General features: G+C 39.7%; 1 protein-coding gene across 1 annotated transcript in view; it reads left to right on the top strand.

Annotated features, from left to right (window-relative positions):
• The first annotated feature begins 4,860 nt into the window (after positions 1-4,860).
• Positions 4,861-9,403, top strand: part of LOC134205527 (activating signal cointegrator 1 complex subunit 2 homolog) — a 29,706-nt gene continuing 25,163 nt past the window's right edge. Inside the window, exon 1 of the mRNA XM_062680815.1 lies at positions 4,861-5,105. The gene's annotated coding sequence lies outside the window, so the exon portion shown is untranslated. The remainder of the gene's footprint in view (positions 5,106-9,403) is intronic.

Genomic DNA, 9,403 nt, shown 5'->3' with positions numbered 1-9,403 from the left:
ACATTTCCGCCTCAAAGCTTAGTGTTCATTAAGCACTTCCACAGCCAAGTTACCATTTTTGCATTTGTATATCGTATTATTATTACATGTCCACGGAGATAATTTTTATACGATTTGATCCCGGAAGAAGTTGCTCGGTTCCAGAAGGGGACTCGCCTAAGCCCCAAGCAGCTGATCTTGAGCCAACGGCCGCTTCCTGGGTGGGTACCAAAGACCTTCTTTTTTCCCGGATCCCAGGGAGGTATAATTTCGGATGTGGAGTCCTAGAACAAAAAAATATTAAATTTGGTCTTACTGTATTATTTATCGGTTTTCGTTGTTGTTGTTGTTTGTTTATTTGAGACATTTTACACCTTGCAGTGTATTCATGTCTTAAAAAATTCATATTTCACAATTCAAATATGCTATTACAATTAATTATTGATCTTATTTTTTCTTGATCTCGTATTGTAAACCTTCCAGTGATCATCAATCATACGATCAACATCTTCTTGCTCTTGAAAGTTCAAACAGGCCCGTCGTTTGTTTGGCTCGTACCAGTTGACAACCGCCTCTTCGCTGTGTTACCAGTTTCATCATCGCCTTCTTCGTTATTGTCGCTGTAGTCGTCGCTTTCGTTATCATCGTGTTTGTTTGCGTCTGCCTTCGAATGAACCCTTGCCGTCGGTCGCGATGGACCAGCAGCGTCAGCAGTATTCCCCCAAACACACGCGATGCGACAGTCACGACGCGATTCTATCGCTTGGCGACAGCGATTCTGTCGCCGTTGGTATGGAAGCATAAAATTTTTAATAGAAAATTGCTTGCAACGACCCAACGACAGAATCGCGGCGACTATTTGTCGCTGTCATGGCGATGAAATCACTTAGGTCTGGGGGAGCCTTTACTTTGATCGGCTTTCGTCTGAGCATTGGCTGGGTTTGGTGGTGTTGTTGCTTCGGCTTGTACTTCCACTGCCTTAGAGCAACTTCATTGCTTTGCGTTGTGTTACGAGCGTGGTCTCGTTGTCGATCACAACGTGAGATGGTACCGTTTTGTTTAAAAGTATTCTTACTATCCTGACTCCATTCGGAACGCCGGGAAAAATGTTTCCAAGCTTCGTTTCGTATATTTAGTACTTGGCCGTACTCCTGTACTGCCGTTCTACGCATAATTGTCCCATGTTACCTTTGATGAAAAATCTCAAGCTCGAGTCAATTTGTCCCACTGAAAAAATGAAGTTGTGGTTTGATGATAATAGAGACTGAAAACCGTTTGAATAAGTGGTGATTCATTTTATGTCCTGGAAAAGTTCTGCCTACGCTCATAACATCCCAAGAATATCTGTTAAAATTTAAGATCTAATCGATCCTGAAATTTAGTGGGACAAATTGACTCGAGTTTGGATTTTTTCATCAAAGGTAACATGGGACAATTATGTGTAGAACGGCAGTGTAGATGATCACGGATTACGGCATTCGACATCTGTGGGGGAAGATCGTGGATCCTGAGAGTGGACGCGGGTCGATCGATGTAAATCGGGATCTTGAAAGAAGCACTATCACATTCAAATGTGTGACGGAGGTTGTTTTCTTTGGAGAGACGCGACGCAATACCAGCGTCAATCATTTCAATAAAGACACAACTATTGAGATTGTGTAGCTGGATGTTTTTATTTTTTTTATTGTCTTTATTAATGAGGTTTTAAAGCTGGATGTTTCTGACGTCAGCCATGTTGATCTTAACGTTGATTTCAAGAAATTCTTTCACTTTCAGCGGTGTCGGTCTTTTTGGCAAGACGCTGAAATCCACTACGAGTGTGTTCTTCCTGTACGAAGACATGTTGGTCATTCGCAACAGAAATAACAGCAAAAATAGGATAAACTGTATCACGAACCGGAGCTATGCGAAAAAGCTTGTATCGCGCACGAGAAGCGGCTGCCAACTGATCGGTTTTCGGGCGGCAGGGAGTAGAATGGGTCCCTGGACGGATAGTTGCTGCAGTTGATCCGTTGCGAGGTTCCGGAAAAGGCGCTGGATGGGTTTTTTTGTGGACGGCCACCTACAATATTGGCCGTTAGGTTAGCCGGATGCTCTGGCGGGATGAATAACGATATTCGTTGAGCTGAAGGGGCGACCACGAATGTGTTTCTGATCGCTGGACGCTCCGGACGAGAAGATGACTGTTCACCGGGACGTCGAAGCTTTTTCTTTTGAAGACCGTGAGCCGCAGGGGCGACCACAATTGAGTTTCGGGTGACCGGACGCTCCGGACGAGAAGATGACTGTTCTCCGCGACGTCGATGCTTTTGCTTTTCACGAAGGAGGGTGATAATTTCCGATGATTCGCTGAAGTCGCCGATGTGGACAGCCCAGAAAGGGTTTCTGGCTTCACGGACGAGAAGATGGTGGTTCACGACGACACTGATCGGTCCTCTTAAAGCGGCACCACTGACGGGGTGAGCCGCCAGGTGGACTTAACGCCGCGGTGGAAAGGGTGGCGGTATTGGTGGAGGATTTGGCGATTTCACCGTCGATGGCGGCCTGGAACGGGTTTTTGGTGGCGTGGGCACCCCGGACAAGATGGCGGTTCCCCACGACGATTGTAATTCGGGAAGGCCGTTTTACTGGCAGAATGGACTGCTCACTGAGTGATGTAGCAGGAAATATGGCGATAGTCGTCACAATATCGATGGGTTTACCGGCGAAAGCGGCACAGAAACGTTTTCCGGCGGCACGGACAACCCGGACGGAAAGATGAAAGCTTTCGATTGCAGTAAGGTACCCCGGGGCAAGTGGGACCTACAAAAACGCTAGTTCAGCAAATTCGTTAACGCATACTTAGAAAACAGGGTATTTCAGGACATTTACCACGGATATATCATTATATGCTTCCCTTGTTGAAGTGCAGACGTGTTGTAAGCCATTTATTCAGTTACAAAAATATTGGTATTGACATAAATAAATTCACCTGTGGGACCCACTTACCCCTTCAAACGGAGCAAGTGGGACCTATTCTGCTTTATACTGTCGAACGAAACTAATTTGAAGAATGTAGATATAATGTTCATGTAATTTCTGAGTCGTAGTATTTCAGATCATGGATGGAGGTTTATTGCTTGTCAGACTTTTGTTTTTGCAAAAAGAAAGGGATTACAATGTAAAATATAATAACAAGCAAATATAAAAACAAGACAATAGCCGGTTTACTGTTTAATTGGCTATTGTCTTGCTTTCCTTTAGCTAACTTTCTTACCAAATGTGTTATATGGAAGAGATGCGCAAATCTTTGTTTACTTTTCGAATGAATGTTTCTCTGATTTGTGTTCTAAAATTATTACATAAATTAGAACTTCAAAAGGAACGTTTCTATTCAGGCGATGCGCAGTGTTGTAAATTTGTAAACGAAATGGCCAATTTATGTCTTAAGCACTTTATTTATCTGAAAATCTGTTAATCTGATGGGAAGTTTGAAAATCACAACACACAAGACAAAACCAGTTGATCTATTGTAGAATAAATAGATTGTTTGCACTGTGAACGAAAAATTTCGCATAGTTATAACTATTGTTTTTTCCATTAGGGAGATAATTTTCAGAAAGTAAAATACACACTTGCTAAACCAACTGTACACTATTTCTTATCAACGAAACCAACGATATCAATTGCACTTGATTCAGATCCATATGATATATGAGTGTCGAAGTTATTTTTCACTAGACAACAATCCAAAAACAGGTAAAATGGCTCTATAGAAAATGTTGTTCAAATATGTTCCACTTGCCCCATGTAGGTTAAAACTTTTGTTGGAAATCCATTGAATTAAAATAAAAGTAATAGATTTTGCCGGTAGTTTAGAGTCATGATTAAACAATACCATTAGTATGGTGCCGCAAATGGTTTCGATTCCATTTTTTTGTCAGGCGAATTCGTTGATAATTCTGCTTCATCTTTCTAGAACATTGTTACCATTAAAAACGTTCACCGATTAATCGGCAGCCATAGTACCCACTTACCCCGTATTTTCACTTGCCCCGGGGTACCTTACTCAAATTAATTCATGAAACAAATGTTACTCAGGTCCTTTTGAAAAGTTAAGCGAGAAATGTCGTTCGACGGAATGGTATGGATTCTTCGGGAATATAACACGCTTTCCTATTATTTTTTTATGAACCCATCACTCTTTGGTCAATATTGCAGCATTAACTATGTTACTTTTTTAAACATCGGAATAATTCATTTAAATTTTAATTATTTTTGAATAAAGTTCATTTCTTCCAAATATGCATTCGACGAAATGTCATTCGAACAAATGTACCAAGATTTTTCATTCTAAAATCTGATTTCGACTAAATGTCCATTCGACCAAATGTTCATTCGACATAGTGTCCTTCCGACCACACGTCATTTGACTAAATTTCCCACTTCTCTAGTAGACTAAAATATTATTTTCAACTAAATGTCCATTCTACCAAATGTCTATTATACGTAATGTCCTTTCGACCAAATGTCATTCGACAAAATGGTATAGATTCGTATCTATCATAGCTCTCCAATGGTAATACAGGAATCACAAACGGTAAGGACTTGTTCAATTTTCGGAATACACTTAGTGTCCATCGAAATGGAGCAATACTCATCAGGATCAGAGGTAGTTACGTTTGTTACTCATTCAGCACCGGTAATCAAATCATGAGATATTACCGAGAGAAAGTTCTACATTCCATCGAAGGGATCAAGTCACGGAGAAGTGTCCTTACGTAATAAATGAACGAGCCCTTCGGCTCGTATCCTCGTTTGAAGCCAAATGTGTGCAAATAGCTATATAAGCTGGCGATGGCGCAAAAATTTGAGCTCATTTCACCCAGCAAAACCTGCCGCCAGTACAGTGAAAAAGTGCTCCAAATCGCACGCCACAACGAGTCAGCCAAGCCAATAGTTGCACCGCAGTTTAGTGCAAGATATACGGAAAAAAGTCAAATCAACCGGCCAACAGTGCTTTACCGGTTCGACCGTACCGACCGGCCAACGTATTCGTTCTTCTGCGGTGAGAGCTGGTGCTTCGAGTGCTCCGGCGTGCGGGCGGACGACGGACGGCGCGTAACGATTGGATTATTCTAGCTAGGGTATAGTTATCTACCGCCATGCACATGTGCTTCAAAAACCTACGCGAAAAAAGTGGATTGAATTGGGAATCAGTTTGGTGCGGTGTGTCTTGCCTAAAAACTTGCCGCAGTTTCATCGAAAAGTTTATCGGTTTTCGATCGGTTGGCCTGGCGCGGCGTACGTGCCTTCTCATTCACACACTTGACTGATTCAACTAATTTAAATACATTATAATTGCTATGCTATTAGTGCTGTTACTCTATGATCGAACAAAGTAAAAGAATGTGAAGGAAGCAGTAAAAAACTGGATTTGGTTTAAGTTTGCAATGCAGTGATTTCACAATGGAACGATTTGTGCAGAATAACTTGAATGTGTCGTGCGCATTGCGATTATGGATGGTGCGAGGCTACTTCGCATTGCGAGTGTAACTCCGGTGCGAAATGTGATCAACTGTAACTGAAGAGGAAGTTTGCTGAAAATAATTACGTTCGGTTCGTTGAGGATGGACATCATTTGATTAACGGTTTCGAAGGCTAAAAAGAGATTTATGCAATCGCTAGGCACAGATCGTGTCTGGATAAATTAATGATTTGTGTTACTTTTGAGATTGGCCAGGAAAAACTCTGAATGCTCAGCGTTAGCTAATTTTCTTTTTAAAAATTTGGTAATTCCACCAATATTGATTTAGATGTAGAATACATCCGATGCGGTAATATCTGTGAGCACTTAGAGGAAGTGAATAAGTCCATCATGCAGAGTATCAGTTAATGTTACGTTTGCTTAGCGTGTCAAAAGTTTTCCAGAATAAAACACACATGCTTCATGAGTGCTGAAGTCAAACATTCAACAGATCTTGTCATATCTATATATGATAAATTCATGATCTTAGTCATTGCCCAGACAGGTCTACCCATATTAAGAGCAATCAAAACTAGTCAATCGTCATTCTATTTTTTTCATTTTTGACTGCTTGATGAATGACATCTACCTTTATACTTCTGTTAAAGCGACAATAGATGATATATTTTCAAGATCAATCCAGCTTTCAATGATCTGATGAAGTTTTAGTTTCTTTACAACACTGTCAAAAACAGAAACAATATGTTTTAATCAAACATACTATTCAACTCATTGGCTTCCGGATAAATCACCGATAACGTAAAATGACATAAGAATTTTTTTATTCGAGCTACTGCAATAAAAATTCAAATGAAACATTTTCAAGCTTATATTTAATTCAATCTAGAAAAGAAATCGAAAATTGAAACGCAACCACTTAAATGAAGGAACTGGCGTGTTTGCAGTTTATAAATTTAAATTTCAATTAGGTAATAACCTCCAGGATACCTTTATTGGTCCCCTTTTTGATTTATTGTGTGCGTTTCGACATAGATTAGAACTTAAAGACATTGCCCCATAACCTTTCGGGACATTGTATTGTAAACTAATAAAACAATATTTAAACCAGTTATTTGAATCTTACAATCACAGTTCCTTGTTCGGCATTCCAATCTGTACAGTGGCTGCATTGGCGGACCACGCCGAGCTGTGGAGCACCTGTTGATCGCTGTTGATCGTTGACGCGCGCTTTTCAATTGCTCGCTATGACCCAAGACACCGACCGAGACAGAAGTGCGATCACACAGAGATACTCGGGGGAGCAACGTATGAAACGCACTGGCTGAGCAGAATAATAAAAAAGCAAAATGGTGTCTAAAGTGTTTTTCAGATAAATTCTGATTACTTCAACATTTTGAAACCAATAATCACAATACTAGGGGAGGAGGTTCGGATGTGGGCACCGTTCGGTTATGGGCACCCCTATGTATCTTTTGACAGATAAGAGATGCTGTCATTCTGACAACCGTCATTTGTTTGCTATAATAGCATGATGTTTTGTGCTCAATATCAAACCGGATGGGCATCTCTACTTTGAACTAGAAACAAATAAATTTTTCGTACAAGATAAACAACACGAAAGTTTTTTTTGGCCTTTTTCAAAGTGTAATATTACACTTTGTAATATTAAAATTATATACACTTGTATATTACACTTTGTAATATTAAAGGATTTAATTGAAAAAGTGAGTTCAAATGCGTATTTACACAGTAAATTTAATCTATTTTGAGGCCCAATGTCGATTGCCATCAAATTTTTAGCGCGAATTTTTTTTTCTTCTCGTTCCAAAAAGGCTGCGAAATTCGGTTGTGGGCACCTTTATTGGTTCGGTTATGGGCACCCTCATTTTATTGATAAATGAATTAGTTACTGTTTTACTTTTACTACAAGTCAGCCAAAAAGGCATTCAGTGTGGTTTCGCAGAACCCCGACTATGTAGCAAAGAAAATTTTCAACCCTAAAGATACCTTCAACCGGAGTTGAAATCGATCTCGGCCTGGAAATGTCGTGCTTTCCTGATCAGGCTATATGAGGTCTGCATTGAAAATTAAAGGAAATAAAAATTATCCCAGACATGTTCCGTGAAAATATCAATAGGTATAATTATTTTTCAGGAAAGAGTTTTCGCAGAATGACATTATTCCAAAAAAGACATTTCCAAATATTGGATCTGTGCATCAGATTATAGTTATGCTCATTGGCGTAACTACAGGGGGGCTAGGGGGGGCTATAGCCCCACCTAGGATCTGGCTAGCCCCCCTAGAAAATTTGTTACTTTGTATAAGTATTGCACATATCTAGTCCACTGATTATATACGGGGGTAAATGCAGAGAAAGGATTGTCTTCATTATCCAATCCTTCTCTTCGAAACATTACAACAAGTTGAATCTATTCGCTTAAGTTTTTGAACTTCGAGCAATTGTTATAAGCTCACGACAAAATCTGGACTCCTCAAAACACGTTATAACTTATGGAATACCAAAGGAAATACCTCATCAACAAGTGCTACAAGTCTTCTTCTTCTTCTTATTGGCATTACATCCCCATACTGAGACAGGACCGCCTCGCAGTTTAGTGTTCATTAAGCACTTTCACAGTTATTAACCGCGAGTTTCTAAGCCAGGTTACCATTTTTGCATTCGTATATCATGGTGCTAGCACGATGATACTTTTATGCCCTGGGAAGTCGAGACAATTTCCAATCCGAAAATTGCGTAGACCGGCACCGGGAATCGAACCCAGCCACCCTCAACATGGCCTTGCTTTGGAGCCGCGCGTCTTACCGCACGGCTAAGGAGGGCCTGTATTAAAAGTACTTAATGGATAATGGACAATTCCTTGAGTTTTTCCACGGTTTTGTGATTAATTGTTATCTAAATCGAGCGAATGATCTTAACCTTCCTAGCTAATACCAATCCTAAAAGCTGCAGCGCATTATAATTATCACTGTAGGCTTCTTGAGAAAGATTTGGTAAAACTCTTAGATTTCAGGTAGAGGTAACTAAAAGTTGAATAAGAAAGAACTTTGTAATCTTTCGGATGGATTTTAGAAACTCCGCAAACTTTTTTATTCTCTAAACTCCTTTATTGTCGCTGTAGCAATGGAACCAGTGGAAATGTCTCAGTAGGCGTGAAACAGACCTACTGAAAAAAAATATGTGTTAAATGTTCCTATTTGTTAACAAATGCTCCTATAAGTGTTGCAATTTTTTTAACTAAAATAAAAATTAACGACCAATAAGTTGTATTGGGATGTAAAACTGTTTTTTTAAGAAGTTATTCTAACAGGTTAGTTTGTTGTGGCCAGATTGTCGTTTGAAAGCTCGTAGGAATTGTCAGGCCACTGAATTGAAAGCTGACGAAAAAAGATTAACTAACTAACTTTTCGCAGCTAAAAAAAATCCTTTAAAAATCAGGATCGTGCTTCACATTCTACACATTTACGGGGAGCGCAACACCTATGGTTTTCTGAACCTATCAAGAATTTTGGGAATCCTACGAGATTTCTGGATTTTTTTAACAGGGCTGAGCGTCGATGAACATCATTTGAAATATTTAAGTCGTCGATTGATATCTGGTAGACTAACTTGCGAACAATATTGTCGGTGTAGCACCAAGTTAGAATTCGGAAGTAGGGACTTCCGAACCAAACTTTCTTCCGAAGTTTTATTTGTCAAAGTAATTGATGCGTTGTTTAGCGCATCTTTAGGCGAAACCAGCACACTACTTCCGAAGTTGGGTATGTTGCCTGTATCTGGAGAAAAATCCAACTTCGGCATAAAAAGCGGTATAAATTTATTCCGGATAGACAATATACATACATACAATATACATACAATATACAATATACAATATACAATATACATAGAATCGAGCGAAAATGGTAAACTTTCTGTGTTATGAGTGTTAAAATAGA

The sequence above is a fragment of the Armigeres subalbatus genome, chromosome 1 (assembly GCF_024139115.2).
Source record: "Armigeres subalbatus isolate Guangzhou_Male chromosome 1, GZ_Asu_2, whole genome shotgun sequence".
Lineage (NCBI taxonomy): Eukaryota > Metazoa > Arthropoda > Insecta > Diptera > Culicidae > Armigeres > Armigeres subalbatus.
The sequence above is the reverse complement of the archived record's forward strand: the minus strand, read 5'-3'. Positions and strand labels throughout refer to the sequence as shown.